This window comes from Mus caroli, unplaced genomic scaffold (genome assembly GCF_978045245.1).
Source record: "Mus caroli unplaced genomic scaffold, Mus_caroli_1 scaffold_2, whole genome shotgun sequence".
Taxonomy (NCBI): domain Eukaryota; kingdom Metazoa; phylum Chordata; class Mammalia; order Rodentia; family Muridae; genus Mus; species Mus caroli.
In genome coordinates, this window is record NW_028227257.1 from 67,950,654 (window position 1) to 67,969,837 (window position 19,184).

Genomic DNA, 19,184 nt, shown 5'->3' on the forward strand with positions numbered 1-19,184 from the left:
AAAGTCACAAAGTGCTTCTTATCAAATGAACCACAGTGACTTCAAGTCTTAAGTCTCTACCTTCAGGCCATATGACAAATGTCTTTAGCCTTTAGGAAATTTTTATTATTAAGCTAGTTCCAATTAGGAAGGAAAAGGTACCTACCTATATTAGAGTCACCATATAACAAGACTCACAATAAAGATTATGTCCTGTGTTCAAGACCTAGAACTATCAGGACAACACATATAACAAATAAAAAAGTTTTAAGAACTAATTTTGGAGGAAAATAAACCAAACCCAGTAATCATGCAAGAAGGAGCTTCAACAGAATTAAAGTTTAAAATAAAACTGGAGCTTCACTAAAAAAGATGCTTCTGTTCCTGAGAGAATCAATTGCAGCCCTCTCCACAGAGCTGGCTGAAACCAAGGCCACCATTAATCTCGCAAATGCCTGCCACACACAATCCAGCCTTTTCACCATGGAAGCTCAGAAATCCATCTACTTTCTATAGCAATTGCTAGATTACTCAGGGTCTACATGGCTGAAGTAATCAAAGATATATGTTCAATGCAATTCTGTCTAATTTTGCTTTCAACGTCTCCAGAGACACGGCAGTGCAGAGAACAGCAACTTACAAATGAGGGCAAGAGAAGCATCATTTTTTGATTAACAACGTAAGTCCTTCTGTTTATCACATCAGGAGAAAAAAATACCTAGGGCTGATGGCATGCACCTGTGGGCTCAGCTACTTAGGAGACTGAGCAGGGTCAGTCTAAGTCCAGGAGTCTGGCATTTTAGAACACTCACCTCTCCCAACAGCACTGTAGTTAGTGCATGTCTCTATTCCAGCATTCTGGAAGGCTGAGGTAGAAAGATGGCTATACATCCCAGGCCAGCAGAAAAGAAAGCCCAATACCTTAAAGTATTTTTTAATGTAAATAAACAAATTGGGGTTGGGGGTGTACTTCATGGTACTACCTGCCAGTACCATGACACACGCCAGAAAGTAATCCCCAGCTCTTGGGAGAAGAACGGAGGAGAATCCAGAGTTCAAGGTCACCCCACAATTATATAGTGAGTGTGAGACTAGCCTGGGCTATATGAGATCCTGTATAGAAGCAAGCAGGAGGAGGAAAGAGAGAGAGAGGGGAGAGAGGGGAGAAAGGAGAGGGAAAGGAAGAAAAGCAAATTCTCTCAGTTGATTTCTGAGGTACGGATGTAGAGAGCTGAAAGCAACAAAACCTTGTAAACGATTCCCCTGTCTATTTGAGGGACTCTGAGCCTACGGGGGAGCTGAGCTCGATGCCTGTCCGTCATTGGTAGCACCTGCACTGTTTCCTGGCTAGAAGGAAATTAAGGCTTATTCACTGCAGTTTCAGGTTTTCTTCCCTTTCTGACTCAGGCACCAACAGAGTCAATGGCAAGAGCTCACAATAACCTCTGAAAAGATGGGAAATTGCAGACATGATGAAAGAGCAGCATTAAGTTAACTCTTTAAAGAGGGTTCCTAACACAGCAAGAAGAGTGGGATGTAAGGAACATACACTTTAAAAATATCGTTTTGGCTGGGCGTGGTGGCGCACGCCTTTAATCCCAGCACTCAGGAGGCAGAGGCAGGCGGATTTCTGAGTTCGAGGCCAGCCTGGTCTACAGAGTGAGTTCCAGGACAGCCAGAGCTATACAGAGAAACCCTGTCTTGAAAAAAAAAACAAACAAAAAAAATCGTTTTGCCTAATTTTCTGAGATGGGTAAACTAGATGTGGAAACGAAAGTTACCATCTGAAAAAGACGGAAAATAATGTGAATACAAACCAATCAGTATCTACATTTAAATACCCATCAGGGAACTATCGAAAGATGTCTACATACACCTAAAACACCAAGTTTGGTAGAAGGCGAGTTACAAGTGATGAGGTGTCACCTTTTTGTTCCCAGTTACAGCTGATTTCTTTCATCATCCTGTGGAAAGGCCTGAGTGCCTCTCCCTTGGATCATCATCCTGTCTGTGGAAAGGTGTGGGCTCCCCTCCCTTGGAGCAATACCATCACGTTCCCACTCCAGCCACTGCCCCAACTTTCCCAAGTGTCTCTGGGCTGCCTTTCCTGCCCTTCAAACTTAAGCCTTTCCCCAACTCCCCAGAACCACTCCCCTCCACAGCCCCTCAGCCACTTTCTCCTGCTGCCCTAAGGACCTTTACAATTCCCGTACTTGGGACAGAAAATTCTCACAGCCTTTCTCTTCCAACTCCTATCTTTCCCTTCTGTGGTGGTTTGAATAAGGATGGCCTCCATAAGCCTCACACACTCCAACACTTGGTGTTAGAGGCACCAAGCCTAGAATCTCTGCCTAGGAACCAGGATGTAAAGGTCTCAGATACTGTTCCAGTCCCTGTCTGTGTGCCTCATGGTCACTACCATGATAATAATGGACTACACCTATGAAATTGTAAGCGAGCCCCAGGAAACCGCTTCCTTTTTATAAGTTGCCTTGGTCATGCTGTCTCTTTACAGCAATAGAACAGTGACTAAGACACTTCCCTCCGGAGTTTCTCCCCTCCCCTCCCTGGGGCTCTGCACACCACTCTCCCTGCAGGACTGTCTCAAGCTCTCCCTTCCCTTCCCTTCCAGCACCAACTTCAAACAACCCATTTCCAGCCCACCCCCAACTGTCTCTGGCACTCCCCTGCTGAGCCTTTCCATAGGCCCAGACTTTTCCCCTGCTACAATACACTCAAAGATTTAATATTTCTTAAACTCCGTGGGAACTTTAGTCCCCCTGTAGCTGGTTCACTTCTCCGAGTGGCTGGTTTGCATGTATACACATCCCTGTGTCTCAATCTGATCTCTTTGCTTTATAAAATAATAATAATAAAACAAAATAAATCTTGGTTCTTTCTCAGACAATACTGTCAGATATACCAAAGAATTCCAACATATTACATGTTCATACACTCCCATTTTTCAAGAATTATTTTCTCTTCTACAACATTAGAGAAAAACAAAGCTGGATATGGAGCTAAGCAGTGGTATTTCCCGGTAGACTTCACACCTAAGACCCTGACCAGTATCCTGCGGGACTGGAGCCCTGGCTCTGCCAACTTGTCACACAGGGCTCGTTTCCTAGCCTGCCTGATCCAGGGTATGAAAAACATCTTCCTCAAGGCTGAAAATTATGATAAGATCCAGGAAACCAGTCAAAGAGCTAAAAAGAAATGCAGCAGCCCGTATGAGCTAATTTGCGGCAGGACCTTTTAAACAAAGCAATTTAAGTCCCAACACGGAATCAGGAACATGCTAGCTACATACCCACTTTATCAACCAGTTCTTCACATAATAGCAAAAAGCCCAGAAAGCAGGGGGATGACCCTCAAAATGACCTTACTAAAATGGCCTTCAAGGTCTTTAACGACAGAGGAAGATTCAAAATAACAAAAGTGAAAAGGGGATCAAGCAAAATAGCAACTACTGTCCAGGAGAGTCAGATGAGGTCTTTTCTCCCTGAAAAGAGATAGCTGCTGAGGCCCTTCTGCAAATTCAGTTAAGAGGGACACTGAGCTAGAAGATACTCAAACTTTCCTACTCTACTAAGACCTGGTCTGAGGTGCAACATCAGGGCATTAGGAAGAGGATTGCTACCAAGCCTATGGGAGGGGGGCAAGCAACCATTCCTAACACTAACAGAGTTCATGCTATGGTGACCCCTTGTGGCTTTTGTAACCTAGGTAAAGATTAAACCGATCTAATTCCTTCCCAAAGCTGCCAAACTTGTATCCCATAGCATCTCTGAGATGGGATGTGACAACATGGGTGCACTGTAGCTGTCTTCAAACACACCAGAAGAAGACACCAAATCACATTATAGATGGTTGTGAGCCACCATGTGGATGCTGGGAATTGAACTCAGGACCTTTGGCAGAGCAGTCAGTGCCCTTAACCAAGATTAGCTTCCTAAATTAGGGCTTCCTGCCTGCTAAATTCCGAGACACTCCCTTTATCTCTTAGCTCAAAGATGGGTCCTCATCTAAATTCTGAGGATCCCTCCTCTTTAAAAATAAAGATAAGGAACTTGTTTATTACTCTGTGGGCTGCTGTGGATCTATTCCAGCTTTCCCCAGTGCCATTAGCGAAAGGCTATTTCATCTGAAATCCATCTCAGGGCATCTTTCAGTTGAACCTGGAAAGACTCATTATTTGAAACGCTGTCCAGAAGAGGCTTGACATTAAAAAAAAAAAAAAAAAGCATACATCAAGGACGCACACAGCTCTAGCTGATTAGTGTTAGAACATTAAGAGTTTTCCAACTGCTTCCAAGTCCTATAAGTTCAACTCTTTTGAGGCAAGCAATAGGTCAGCTATCCCTGCCAACATCTTCCCGGCCATTAAGCTTTGTAACTAGAGAGTCACTGAAAGGGCTAATGTAAAATATCTAGCAGTTACATATAGTGCTCACTGGAGCCACGATACCTTGGACAGGGCCTGCTGGTAGGAACTCAAGTCAACAGATGCCTGCTTTTCCGACACCATAACAACAGCATTTACTCAACTTCAGAGCACTTCTTCTTTTTATTGTTATTTTTAATAAATTTCAGAAACCTGACCTGTCAGAAAAATCACCAAGAGGTTTGTGTTGGTTAGTGTCTTTATTATTCTACTATATATTCCTTCCTGGTTAAGTTTGTGCCTTTGTGACTCAAAATGGACACTGAAATAAACTACAGGAAAAAATCTAAATCGCAACTAAATTGTGAGGAGTCAAAATGTAAATCAAGTTATCTTTCTAGTTTGAGCACATAATTAGGTTCTTTGTCAGGAATGTGGGCAGACAAGAATCTCATTAAATATTTGCTGACCTACTGACCCCTAGTGTTCATATCTGAAGGCTTAATATGCAATGTTTAGGATGCCAGTGTCCTGGGGCACTGGGTATCTCCAGCCGTCATCTGCTCTAGCTTTTTCTTTCAACTCTAAACAAGTCTAAAAATGACAGTGACTTAATTTTCAACAACACCATGCATCTTACAGTTCTGGGACTAAAACAAGCAATGTAGCAGTACTAATGAACAGGAGTAAGAAAACTAAGAGGAGGGACTAAATAATGAGAGCTATCCCTTCAAATTTCCTGTACGTTTGCTTTTTGAAAGCCAACCCTATAGTGGCACTTCTCTCATTTAGTAGACTTACATCACCTGTTTCTTTGTAACCACGGGGAGATGGGGAGCGAGAGGACGGCTCCCCCACTCTGTGCCAAATGTTGCTCCTAAAAGAATCTAGGAACAGTAATAAGCAACAAAATCAAGAGATATTTCAGCTTACCTACAAATATGTGATAACCAACAGTGTATTTTTACATTACTGTCCTGGCAGTTTTATGTCAACTTGACACAAACTAAAGTTATCTGAAAGGAGACAATCTCCAGTCAGAAAATTGCAGATGAGCCAACCTGAGGGCATGAGAGAGGGAGAGATAACCCTGCCTCCTGCAGAAAGAGGCATTAAGTAACCTAGCTAGATCATCCCAAAATTTATATCCTCTTCAAATGGTTGGAATGTCTCAAAGGGACAGTTCTGATGATCCAAAGCTGCAGATCTTCATTGTTGGAGATTGGTTCTACTGCTTTGATTCAATCAGGAATCTGCATGTCAGAACACTGAAGGTCCTTGTCCCCAGCTGGTTTTTGATCAATCAACTCCGATCAACTAAGATGCCTTCGACCAATGACTGGGCAAAGGGGGGTGGGGGGCACCCTTAGAGTTCCTCAGGCTAGGACACAGGGGAGAAAAGAGAGAGATTGTACCATGAGTCCGGGAAGAAGGATGGGATGCAGGAGCTTCAGGAGAGAAAGTCAACCAGCCATGTGAGAACTGGGTGGGTGGCCACTGGCCACTTCCCCCATTGGGCCTGGGGCAGCAGGGGAAGGTTCAGGAGTGCTCAGTCATTGAGTTATCCAAGGCATTTCAAAAATAAAGTAATGTGTGTGTGCCTTCATTCAGGAATCCAAAGAGTTCCTGCGCTGGAAGTGGCTGGAAGCACTCCACCTACCAGGAGCACAAAGCGGGATAGCAAAAAACTCCACAATACACCTTATGACACAGGGCAATAACAGGCTCTGAGAGGCGTCCCAGTGAGTTTCCAGTACTGATGGTGTCACAGAAGCCAGAGGCCTTGAACCAGACCATGAACTCATTGCAATGACATATGCAAGTGAAGATTGGTGGACAGAGTGATACATTGTGGACACACTGTGACACTACTTCCCTGATGACATGTTTTCTATGCTTTGTTTTGGTTTTGTTTGGTTGTGCTTTATTTTGATGGGGAGGTTGCAAGGGTGGAGGGGAGGAGAGGGGGAGATGAGTGGGACTGGGGTGAAGAATCAATAAAAAGTTAAAAAAAAAGAAAGAAAAAAGAAAATGCCTCCTTAAGATCGAGTTGTAAGCAGGCCTGTAAGGCAGGATCTTTTAATTAGTGATAGATGGGGGAGAGACCAGCCCACTGTGGATGGGGCCAACCCTAGGCTGGTGGTCCTGGGTTCTATAAGAAAGAAGGCTGAACAAGCCAGTAAGCAGCACTCACCCATGGCCTCTGCGTTAGCTCCTACTGCTGCCGGGTTCCTGCCCTCACAGCTTTTGATGATGCACTGTTATATAGACATGTGAATGAAATAAGTCCTTTCTTCCCCAAGTTGCCTTAGTCATGGTGTTTCATCACAGCCATAGTAACTCTAACTAAGATAATTAACATTTAATAAGTGGATAGCTTTTTCACTTAATCCTTTTTAACCACTTTCTGAAATAGAGAGATGCCACATTGCATCATGACCCTGAGGGAGCACCACCAAGTGATGCTCTTGAGCCGTGGGCACATGCGGGGCTGCCTGCCTCCACTCGACTAGTGTGTCAGTGATGGGTCTGGTCTTCCCGATTCCCTTTGCAGTTTCACCAGCCACTGCTGCTCGATACAGTCAGTGTGCCCACCCTGTTTTACTCTGCCTGACTCGTTCTGAAGAACTTTGCTTTCTGACCTCCAGCTCTCTGCTCCCAACCTGAACTATCCTCAGCCAACACCCACCCTACAATGTATCCTCTCCAGCACAGGGTCCGGCAAACTTTGATTTCTGTCAGACAAGTGACTGGAAGCAGATATGTAAGTTTAACTAGTTTCCTTTCCTTTTTTTAAAATAGTGAGTAGGTTGAGCATCTTTTCATGGTGTTTAAGAACTATTTGCATTTACTTTCTTTCGGTCAACAATCTACCCTAAAGCCTTTGTCATTTGTTTAATTTGTTTATTAATATGAACTATTAGCCAGGCTGGCCCCAATTCACTATGTAGGCCAGGTTGGCTTCAAAATAACAAGTGATCCTCCTGCCTCCACCTCCAGAATACTGGAACCGTTCAGAAGGTTACTAAGACTCAGCAGTGTATCCAAAGGTAGTTCTCAGGGAGCAAGGCTCCAAGCCCCGCACTGTCACCACACACCCACCCACAGAGAGCCTCTATCTTACCCTGGCTCTAGTAGGTTTTGCCCTATAGAAATTTTTATGCAACAAAATGTAATACTCTTTTCAGTGATGGTTTCTGCATTACGGATTGTATTTTAAAATATTTCCCCACTCTAACGTTATAACAGAGTCTAATGTGATTACACTAAACTTTTCGACACACGCAGACTTAATCTTTATATAATATGCAGTCTGACTGGAACTTCTTCCCCAGTCGGCCTCTCCACTGGGGCCAATCCCAGTGATTTGAAATGATGTGAGGTTTTATTTTTAGAGGTTTTTTTGCTCTGATTCCCTGATGCTTAGAATTTCTAGGAAAATGATTTTCAGATAAACTAAGATTAGGCATAGTTTAGACAAAAAGTACTACTTTCTATTTTCTTAGATTATAAGGACTTATTTTACTTATGAGCTCTATAGGAGATCAGCACACAGCAACCATTAGTGGATGTTCTGTGAAGGCATCCTGAACTTCATTTACATTCAGCTCTCAGATCTATCTGCTCACTGAGCATCACTGAGGGTAAATGCGTAATCCCAAGGGCAATGCTGACTTGCTTCCCCATCCACCAAAGGTCTTTCTTCGTTGGTAAAAGTCCTTCAGTCTGCTCAATATGCAGGATCTTCAGAGAAGTGAGTGAGAATCCAGCCACAGTGAGACTCTCCACACTCCCGCCACTGTGGGGAATGACTTGGGGTTATTATAAAACGGAGGATAAATCCCCCTCCGACCCAGCAATTCTACCCCTGGGTATTTTACTCAAGAGAAGTGAAGCTCTTTCACATGAGGACTTGCATAGCAAAGCTCTGGGTATTTTATAACATCTCAAACCTGAATCTAAAACAAATGTCTATCAGTAAGAGAGCTACTAGACACAGACAGGCTATGCTGTGGCCATGTGCTAGAAAACACAGAAGTAAAGGGAATTACTGACCTGGGTGAATCTCAGAATCAATGTATTATATAGGAAAAGCCAGACAAAAGTATAGCAATTCCAGGTGATTACAGCACTTTCTCTCTCTCTCTCTCTCTCTCTCTCTCTCTCTCTCTCTCTCTCTCTTGTTTTTTTGTTTGTTTGGTTTTTTTTATTTTGTTTTTGTTTTTGTTTTTTAAGACAGGGTTTCTCTGTGTAGGCCTGGCTGTCCTGGAACTCACTCTGTAGACCAGGCAGGCTTCGAACTCAGAAATCAGCCTGCCTCTGCCAGCCGAGTGCTGGGATTAAAGGTGTGTCTAATTCCTTCAGACCTGAAGGTGCACTGGTGGCAGCAGTCAGTACTTGCCTAATATGTACAACTCTTCACTTACACTCCATCTCGGGTCTAAAGCACAGCATCCTCCATGTACAGCTTCCCTGTGTGGTACAGTCCTGCCTGCTATTTAAAAGCCAGCAGAAACATCACCTGCTTTCTAAGAGTTTCCCACCAGCATACCTAGACTCCTGGCTCTGTTGCCTCCCATTTGCCTGGGTTAGAATGCAAAGCTATGAGAGCCTGCATTGCTATCTCCACTGTGCTTTCTTTCATGCATATTTCAAGGAAGTTCCAGAGTCTAGTAGGAAGCCTGATAACAAATCTATCTTTAGGCCCACCGTTGACTCTTAAGCCTCTCATACACCCACAGCCACAGCCCTCAAAGCACTAGGGCAAGCCATCACTCTTTCTCCCCCTGCCTGGGAGACATCCCTTTCCCCCTCTCTGTGCTGCTCCTTAGTTACACTAAACAAGTTGCAGGTCACTAGATCAAGGACTAGGAAAAAGCAGCACAGAAGGTTTGCAAGCCAGCAAGGACTGCAAGCTAGAAGCAGCAAGTGGCCTTGCTGTGCACACACTGAACACATGAATTCAACACAGTAACTGCCCTGGAGTCTGGACATACAGAAAGAAATTTCTTTTTTTTTTTTTAAGATTTATTTATTATTATACATAAGTACACTGTGGCTATCTTCAAACACACCAGAAGAGGGCATCAGATCTTATTAAGGGTGGTTGTGAGCCACCATGTGGTTGCTGGGATTTGAACTCAGGACTTTGGAAAGAGCAGTCAGTGCTCTTACCTGCTGAGCCATCTCACCAGCCCCAGAAAGAAATTTCTATCACACTGTGTATGTCTTCAGACCCCATCATATATTCTCTGCAAATGCATAAATCCCAACAAGGCATGCCATCCTGAGATCAAGGCGATGGCAAGCAGACGCTGCTGAGTCCCAGCATTGCTTGCTCTGTTGTCTGAGGATCATTCCTACCAGGTGAGCTGCTCTTCGTCCACCCTGCCTCCAGAGCCTTAATTTGATTTCCTCATTTTAAAAGGAAAGACCTGCTCAGAAATGGGGGCTCCTGTCAGCAATAAAATACAAGTTTTTGACACCTTTGTAGAAAGTTAGGTGGTTGTACCAGTGCCGCAGACCCTCTAGGCCCCTTTGTCTGCATGGAACGGGTCTCTAGTCGCAGGTGGGCAAAGCGTCGGATGAATGACAAACAGATGCACACAGGAGAGGTCGTGTGGAATCTGAATGTACTGTCAAATCGAGCATCAGACTTTTTATGCAGAAGACAATAAGGAAGTTGGGTGACACACCAGCAAGGTACAAAGAGGTTACTGGAATCTTACATAAAACAGAGGAATGCAAACACAGAAGGTCTAACAGGAACCACCTGGGATAGAATTCATTGTTAACAACTGGGATCAAAAAGGGCTCCACCTAAGATTCACTTAATCTTAGAAACCAGGGTCAAGGGCTTCGTGCCCTTGCCATAGTTCCTATTTTAGTCTATTGTATAGTCCACCTTCCCCTTAGGCCATTGTAAATACATGTGTGTGGGGGGGGGGGGGGGGTGGGTGTGTGTGGGTGTGTGTGGGTGTAACTCAGCTATAGTCTTAGAAGCCAGGTGTGAGGTCTTTACTCTCCTAGGGCAGGGCTTTCACACCCAAGTCATGGTTCTAACTAGGGAGTTCCATTCTAGTTAACCATCTCATGAATAATGCAATACTCTAAAACCACAGCCCGATCTACTTCCTATACCATTGTAAATTCCTGTATATGGGAGCGACTTGGCCTTTATTCTAAGTGATAGCTGAATGTCACTGTCTAGCTCAAGGATGTTCTTGGACTGTTGGAACACTGGTGGAAGGCTTTAGCTATGTCAGAATTCAATCTTAAAAGGCACTTATAATAAAGAGAGCATGTGGATCCATCCACTAGACTAACTCGGGAATGGAAAATTTAGAGAGCACGCCAGACTCCAGGAGCGAGTTTCTGTGAAACTCTTTTGCCTCAAGAGTAGCTTTCAAGCCTCTCGGCTTAAGCTGACTCGAGCGACCAGAGCGCATGGCATACCAGCTACTGGTAATAACAAACACTGAAGAAGATATGACAGGCACTAACAAATGGTGCTAGGATAACTGGGTGGATCTGTAAATAAATGAAGGTAAATTCGTATAGCTTACTTTGCACACACATGCACAAAAAGAAAGCAAATGACAACAAATTGGGGGGGGCGGGTAATCCTATACCTTGCTTTCCTGCTGCCGTGGGGGAAAAAAAATACTGACCAAACTATCTTGGAGGGAAAGGATTTATTTCCCTTACACTTCCCTGGCACGATCCATCACTGAGGGAAGTCAGGGCAGGAACTCAAGCAGAGACCATGGAGGAACACTGTCTACTGACTTACTCTCCATGGCTTGCTCAGCCTTTTCTTATACAACCTCGGACCACCTGCCCATGGGTGGCACAAGCCATAGTGGGCTGGATGCTCCCACACCAAACATTAAGAAAATGCCCCCACAGTCCTGCCCACAGGCCAATCTAATGGAAGCAATTCCTCAGCTGAGGTTCCCTCTTCCCAGCTGACTCTCGTGTATGTCCAGTTGATAAAAACGAACCAAACACCCTCGTATACAGGGGCTGGCAACAGGTACTGGCACGGTCACCACAGAAGTCAGTGTGCAAGTTACTAAACGTAGAGCTCATCTCTTACTCTCCTGGCACCCTAGGGACTCTATGCCAGCATTCCACACAGATATTCTCTCAATCATGGTTTATGCTGCACTGTTCACAATAACCAGGAAATGGACCAATGAGATGAAGCCCAGCACCTGACTGGCCGAAGTGTGGTGTGGTATAAGTACAGAATAGAATTTGAATTCAATATATTTACAGGAAAAAATAGATGGAGCTAGAGATTATTGGTAAGCAAAATAATCCAAACTCAAAACAGGCAAATACTGCATGTTTTCTTTTAGATGTGGACTGTAGACATTGTGTGTGTGTGTGTGTGTGTGTGTGTATCTGTTTGTGCGCATGTGCACATGTGTCAGTGTGTGGGGCAGGGGAGGGAGAGGAAGAGAATCCTGAATTGGAGGACTATATCTTAGGGGAAGGGAAAAAGACAAGAGAGAATAGTGGAACACATCAGACAAGAAAGCAGAAGGGAGAGGTAGGAGGCCATCAGGAGGTGGGCAGAGGGAGTCAGGTGGCCTTAGAGGAGGGAGATGGATAAGACACCAAGTTAAATGAAAGATTTGTACGAAAATGTCACAATGAGACCCATTATTTTGTATGGGAACAACAGAAAATGTAAATTGCTTTTACCAAATAAGAAACCACTGAAAATCAGCTTCAGCCTTTATTCTTTCTACTTTATATTTTCTACTTTATATTTGCTGTGAATTATATCATTTACTAATAAAAACAAACATGTATTCACTATATATGTGTGTGTATGTGTATATATATATATATATATACACATACACACACACACACACACAAAAGCCCAATGCTAGACACGAAACTCATGGACCTTTTCAACATGGGGGTGGGTGGTGATTTTGGACAGTTAACTGAGTGAAAATCAAATCAGTGGACAGATGGAATTCTTTGTCACATCTGTGAATGTCATGCTGAATTTTAAAACCCTGAAAATTGCGACGGACACAACCTCACCACAGCAGCAAATGCGCCACCCTCATCAGGTTGTTATGGCAACTGCACTACTTGGGCTGAGAAGAGGGATCAGATGTTTGTGTCAGAGAGAGATTTTGTTGCAGGCTGCCATTAGAAATACTAAAAGATGTTTGTGCATAAATCTCAGATCATGAAGAGGCCCCCGAGAGACCCCCCTTGCTCATTAAACATGTCTGCTGGGGTTGTCACTCTTTAGGGCTTATGTAGGAAGCCTTGTTGTTGAACTATCCTATTAGGTGTAACTTCCTGCCATTTCTTGGAGACAAATCTGCCAAGAAAGGGCCAATCAATGGCCCTACACAGCTGTGACATCTATGAACCACAACAATGACCAACATAACAAGATGCCCCAGAGGCTCGATAGTAGTGGGATCCAACAACTGTCTAATCGTCTAACTAGGTGAGCTACCCAGGACAATGAGCTTCTAGAGTTTAGAGAATGTACTTCGGCCACTTCACTAAACCCAACATACTCCTAATTGCATTTTAAAACTTGTCCTTATGCCACAGGGAAGTATAGCTCACACCTTGGATCAAAAAAGCTCTTCTTTGCAGCAGAGTCCACTATAGAAAAAAAAAAAAAAAAACTGGTTAAAATGCAGAAATCAGCTAATCATTTGCTGCCCAGTGGATACAACACAAGTCCTGCACCGAAAGCTCAGGGGGAGAAAGACTGTGAGAGCCAGAGGTCCAAGAAGTCTGATGATTTCTTAACTACCTTAAGACTTAGAAAGGTCCTTTAAAGAACATTAGGTCACTGAGTCCCCAGTTTGAAACCCTGCTGTATACCCCACACACACTTCTTCCTGCATACCCTCATAATTATGGCTGTTTCTACTTACGATGACTTTAAAATGTCTCTTTCTAGCTTCTACCCAAGTATCCCTAATAGCTTTATGTAATACTACCTAATCTTGGAGTTAGTCCCTCTCATTTACTCTTCAAATAATTCACAAAACTTATTAAATGAAGTGTTCCAACTCATGAAGGCTCACCAATGTAGTAGCTCTGAGCTCCACACCTATAGGATTCAGTTCCATGTGTCACATGTTTTACACATGTATGTGTTATATAATGTCTGAATCATATTAAACATGTTGAGTTCTTTAAGCATATTTATTTATTTATTTATTTAGGTTTTTCAAGACAGGGTTTCTCTGTATAGCCCTGGCTGTCCTGGAACTCACTTTGTAGACCAGGCTCGCCTCGAACTCAGAAATCTGCCTGCCTCTGCCTCGAGTGTCAAGCATTTTTTTAATGATAAAAACTCTCTGAGTCCTCTGTTATGATCTGTTGAACTGTGCAGTACATTAGTCAATAGTTATGTTACCATGCAATAGCACAGCAGACCTTACTGCTCCTACAGAACTGTCAGTGCCCACTGTTCCTGACACACTGCTGACCCCAGCCTGTGGTAACCACTCTACTCTCAGCTTCTTTTAGAGTCCTCATAAGTGAGGTCACATAATACTTGCCTGTGTGTAGCTTATTTCATTTTACATAATAATCTCTATATCCAGCCATATTGCCACAAATAATAGAATTTCATTCTTTTTAATAGCTAAATAGTAGCCCATTTGGTATATGTACAGTGATTCTATGCTTAGAAATAGATCCATCCATCATCTAGAAAGTGACTAATCAACAACTTTTTGGATTGTCTACAGAACCTCTGTTTAAGAGACTAACCAGTTGCCAGGCTTTCTATATCATTTCATTTATATAAATGAGATTATATTATAAAACTCTTGGCTTAAATATACTTAAATAAACTCTTAACTATTATAAAACTCTTAGCTGATTGCCTTCTAAAGTCATCCTTAAAATTGTTTTGAAACTACCAATTATAACTTAGTTGCTGGGTATGGTGGCGCACGCCTTTAATCCCAGCACTTGGGAGGCAGAGGCAGGAGGATTTCTGAGTTCAAGGCCAGCCTGGTCTACAGAGTGAGTTCCAGGACAGCCAGGGTTACACAGAGAAACTCTGTCTCAAAAAAAAAAAGGAAAATATCTATCTATATAAAATTGGTATGAAACAATGTGATGATTACATTGACTGCCTGCCTTCCTAATGAAGCACTGAAGAGAACAGGCTGCATACCCATGTGAGAAAGGATGGGGATGGAGCTCCAGCATTTACTGTGTGAAACGGGGGAAGAAACGAACTCTTCTCTGCAGTGCCTTTCAGAAGTGACAGCATCCTCTGTTCCACTGCAATAATGACAACGGCTGGTATCGAGTAAGCACTTGCCCTGACATGCCAATCAGCATACTGAGTGCTTTTCAGGTAGAGTGCACAGAGCACTCTGACAAGCACGTTACCCTCAGACACTATTCTACTTCAAAGATTCTATGAACCAGAGGTTCAAGTGGGACAAAGACCCTAACAAACAAAACATTCTCTAGAATAAAGCAGCAAACTTCTATGAGGTCTACTTACAAAGAGTGTGTGTGTGTGTGTGTGTGTGTGTGTGTGTGTGTAAAACGAGATTCCCTAAAGATTAGATACATAGAGCTGGCAAGAAAAACAAAAGCCAAAGCCTATCTAAACAGTCTGGTACAGAGAATGGTTCCTTTTGATAAAGGGGCAGGGTCCCATTGCAAGAGGCTAGGAATGACCTCACTACGAATGAGGAACTAAGAGAATATTCTAGGGACTCTGACATATCTGCACATCTCAAGGACCTGGCAATCAGGATGCAACACTTTGCATCCTGCTACAGTTTGGGGTCATACATGGTCCTATGAATTCATCCCTACAAGGGCAGAGACCTCACTTTTTTTTTAAGCTATGATCAGTACTGGAACATAATGAATACTTCATAAATCTTTAATGACCAACCTTAGTAACCAGTGTCTCCTGGAATGTATTCATTCTGTCTACTAGCCTGTAAAGTCAGAACTTCCTGAAGTGTGGTCTGGAGACCTCTAGTGGTTGCCTGCAGTTAATTTGAGGGAAAAGGTCAATGCCTAAGCAGGGAAATCAAGATGCGCTGACAGAGGAGTAGATACCTCAAGAAGTCCACACGTGTTTCTAAAATCTGCATTTGAAGATAAAAATACTCTTGGTTCATTCAGATATATCCATAGGAGGAAAGCAATTGTTTCCTAATGGGCAACTTTGCTGTAATTTTTAAACTTTTAAAATTATAAATGAAAGATGAATGTCTAATTGAATTTTAAATTTTTAAATGAAAGATGAGTGCCTAGCTCCATAGTTAAAACTCTTGACAAGCAAGTGTGGAGACCAGAGTTTGGATCCCACAACCTATATTATGTGAAGTAGGTGTAGCAGCTGCCTGTAATTCCAGCACTTGAAATAAGGCATTCCCAGAGTGATTTGGCTAGCTAAGTCAGCAATACTGATGAGCTCTGGGTTGAACTGAGAGGTCCTGCCTCCGTGAATAACGGGGAACAATCAAGGAAAACATCCGGTGGCAACTCTGGGCCTCCATGTGCACACTCAAACAAACCTATACACAAGTGTGTGTCATACAGGCAAACACAAATATACAACACAGATGCACACGCCATAAACACATACATTTATAAAAAAAAGAGAGAGAGAGAAATATCTATGTGTAGCATTTTAAGATACACTACACTACTATTTGAGAGACCATGAAGGAAAAGTACACACAATTATAGAAAGTTAAAAAAAAAAAAATGCTAGACACTTGTGGTGCATTCCTTTAATCCCAGCACTCAGGAGGCAGAGACCAGCCCCGTCTATAGAATGAGTTCCAATATAGCCAGAGCTACACACAGAAACCCTTCTTGGAAAAAAAAACAAAAACCACAAAGCAAAACAACTAGCATTCTTCTATAAATTCAAGACATAACAGAGAAAAAGAAAACATCTCTTCTCTTTAAATTCACATCATCTTCTCAAAGACCGTCAACTCTCAAGATCATCTGCAGGTCATCTGCAATCTCAGAGAAAGTCCATACCTTGTTGATAGGTTGGTGGTCATGCTGGAGAAGAGCTGCTGTTGAAAATGATACTGGAAGTGTGGCGCATCAGAAACACTCTTCTTTCCCAGTAAGGAATAGAAGGAGCCAGATGGGGACTCTTGGCCACTGTCTTGATCATACCAGAACCCAACATCTTCCACGTTGGGAAGAGAGCCACACACAGTGGAGAAAGTAAAAGTAAATGTAGTTTTCTATAAACGTGATCAGTACCAGGAATGCTTTGATAGTCAATGCTTTGATAATGCATAGGAGGTAACTATGAAATTACTTGACAAGATTTTGACTCACCATGTACTCACATCTCTGAGTGTGTACATAAGGAATCATCTAAATTAGGTTAACTGGGGTAGGAAGAACCACCTTAAATGTAAGTGGTCCATGGACGAGGGTCCCAAACAGAGGAAAAAGGAGGCAGCTTCTTTGGGGTTGGAACTGTCTTCTAAATTAGAAGAATGAATGTTTATAATTCAGTTTATAGCCAGGCTTATTGGGAGGTCATAGTTTGAACTTAAGTGGGAACTTAGACCTAAACCATGCAGCCTAGTATTACTGCTCCCTCTGCCAATGCCTCGCCTTTCCAACAGGACAAATGCCTTCCTGACACTGGCTCTATGTTATAAATGATAAGGATAATTAGAGACCACTTAGAAAGAGGAAAGTGGCATTTTGGCTCATCCTTATATAATTGTCATAGCACTACTTTCTGGGCCTTCTTTGAGTGTGTATAACATACTTAAGTGTATAACACATACAACACTTATTTAACAGGACTTGAGAAACAAGGCATAACTGAGAACAGTAAAACTGCTACACAGAGTTACTATGCTTCACAGCATAACAACAGAGCAAACACCTTGGCAGTGCGTTATCTAGGATTTATGGGCACCTTGCAAGAGGGGCATTCCATAACTGGAAGCCCTCAGCACTGGCTTTAAGCCCAGATCGGTACAGGAAAACAATTTCCATCCACACTCTTTTAAATGATTCCCCATATTTCACCTTCTCATTTCTCATCTACGCAGCCACTTAGAGAGATGAAGTGAAACGAGAGAAGAGAATCTGAATGAGAATAAACTTCAACAAAGGAGGTGCGGCACACAGCTTTCTTAAACTTCCTGTTCTTGCGTCCCTGGAGAAGTTAAGTAGACAAGCAAATGCTCTTTCACTCTTCCAAGTATAAAAACTAAAATTCACAGGGAAGAGCACTAGATATGAGAGAGGTGTGCGGTGCCCTAGTCACGGGTCCTCATAAACACCACAGCCTCACTGGCTAGGTAGGTCTTTATCTCACAGAACTCTGTCCCATACCAATGGTGAAACTTTGGAATATTCATTATACAAGTATGTTATGTGCTTGATAAGAAAACAAGCAAAGTGGTGTTAACTCAGCAGCAACAATATTTGACTGAATTTACACAGCCCCCAGGAATGTCTCAAGACAGAGGGACAGAATCTTGAATTCTAAACAGAGTCAAGAAAATCCGCAGAAAGCAATGAACCAATCCAACAGCCAGTTCTTTAAAGGTTTGTTGTTGAAATTATATTTATGTGTACTTGAGTATGGGTGCACATGGTGACCAGAAGGTGTAGGATCCTCCACAACTGGAGCTATGGATGGTTGTAAGCTGCTTAAAATGGGTGCTCAGATCCTCTGTAAGAGCAATATGTATTCTTAACTACTGAGCAATCTCTCCATGCCCCAATATTACAATTCTTTTTAGCATTATGGCATTAGTGTTAAGTAGGAAAGGGTTCAAGAAAATACTAGAGAGATGCTCTCTTGCATATTCATGCTACAAATCTGCATGGAAGGTAACTATGAAATTAGAATTACTTCTTTCTCATATATAGTTATCATGGTCAGGTTTTAAGTTTCTAATGCTTGACAACTAAGTTTGCTTTGAATTCTCACTTGAGAAACCCTGTGTAAAACAGAGCTTGTGTTTCTCACTTGAGAAACCCTGTGTAAAACAGAGCTTGTGTTTCTCACTTGAGAAACCCTGTGTAAAACAGTCACAATTCCTTGTAGACTGGCCAATGAGTGGCCACAGAGAATGTGTAATATGTTCATCTGAAAAGGGTTTGTGTGGTTTTTAAACTACATATAGTTAAGTAAAAAAAAAAAAAATGAAATTTCCTTTAAAGTATTTCAATAAAGAGAAAAAACACTGGCAGTTATTGAATCAGGGAAATGGGTCTATTGGGTCCTATGTATTTCCCTTCACCTTTGTCCAAGTGTTAAGTATTTAATAATTAAAACATTTTAAAATATCCTTCTACCTAGTCATAGTCTTAAAAGGCTCCACTGAGAAGAGGGTGAGAGGTCCCTGACAGAGTTAACAACTAAAGAACAAAAATTAGGGAACTGGAATTTTTAGAACTATACTTTATGTACAGGTGATCAGAATTTCACATAGTTTAAAAACACTGGTTGAAGACCATTCATTACATTTTATATCAAGTGATTTGTAATGCTTTATTCCAAAGCAACAAAATAGTTATGCCAAAAGATGTATAAAAATGCGTGCATCTTTAATTAAGGAAAGGAAAGTCTTTTCCTGTCATCGGTTTTAAACTCACAGCATATGCTTTCCATCCAAGACCTTTTATAAATTCTCTTTCACTGGAGAAAACTACATGATGCTAACACAGCTGGACAGAACCCTGCAAATACTGCATAGCAGAGGTGGGAAATCTTTCTAGCCAGAGGGACAAGCAGGAGAGATGCACATTCGCCCAGCATTCAGGAGCCTCATCC

At 42.4% G+C, this 19,184-nt stretch overlaps 1 protein-coding gene across 2 annotated transcripts in view; it reads right to left on the reverse strand.

Annotated features, from left to right (window-relative positions):
- Aven (apoptosis and caspase activation inhibitor) overlaps positions 1–19,184 on the reverse strand; it is a 147,555-nt gene that overhangs the window by 90,089 nt on the left and 38,282 nt on the right. The gene's annotated exons all lie outside the window — the stretch shown is intronic.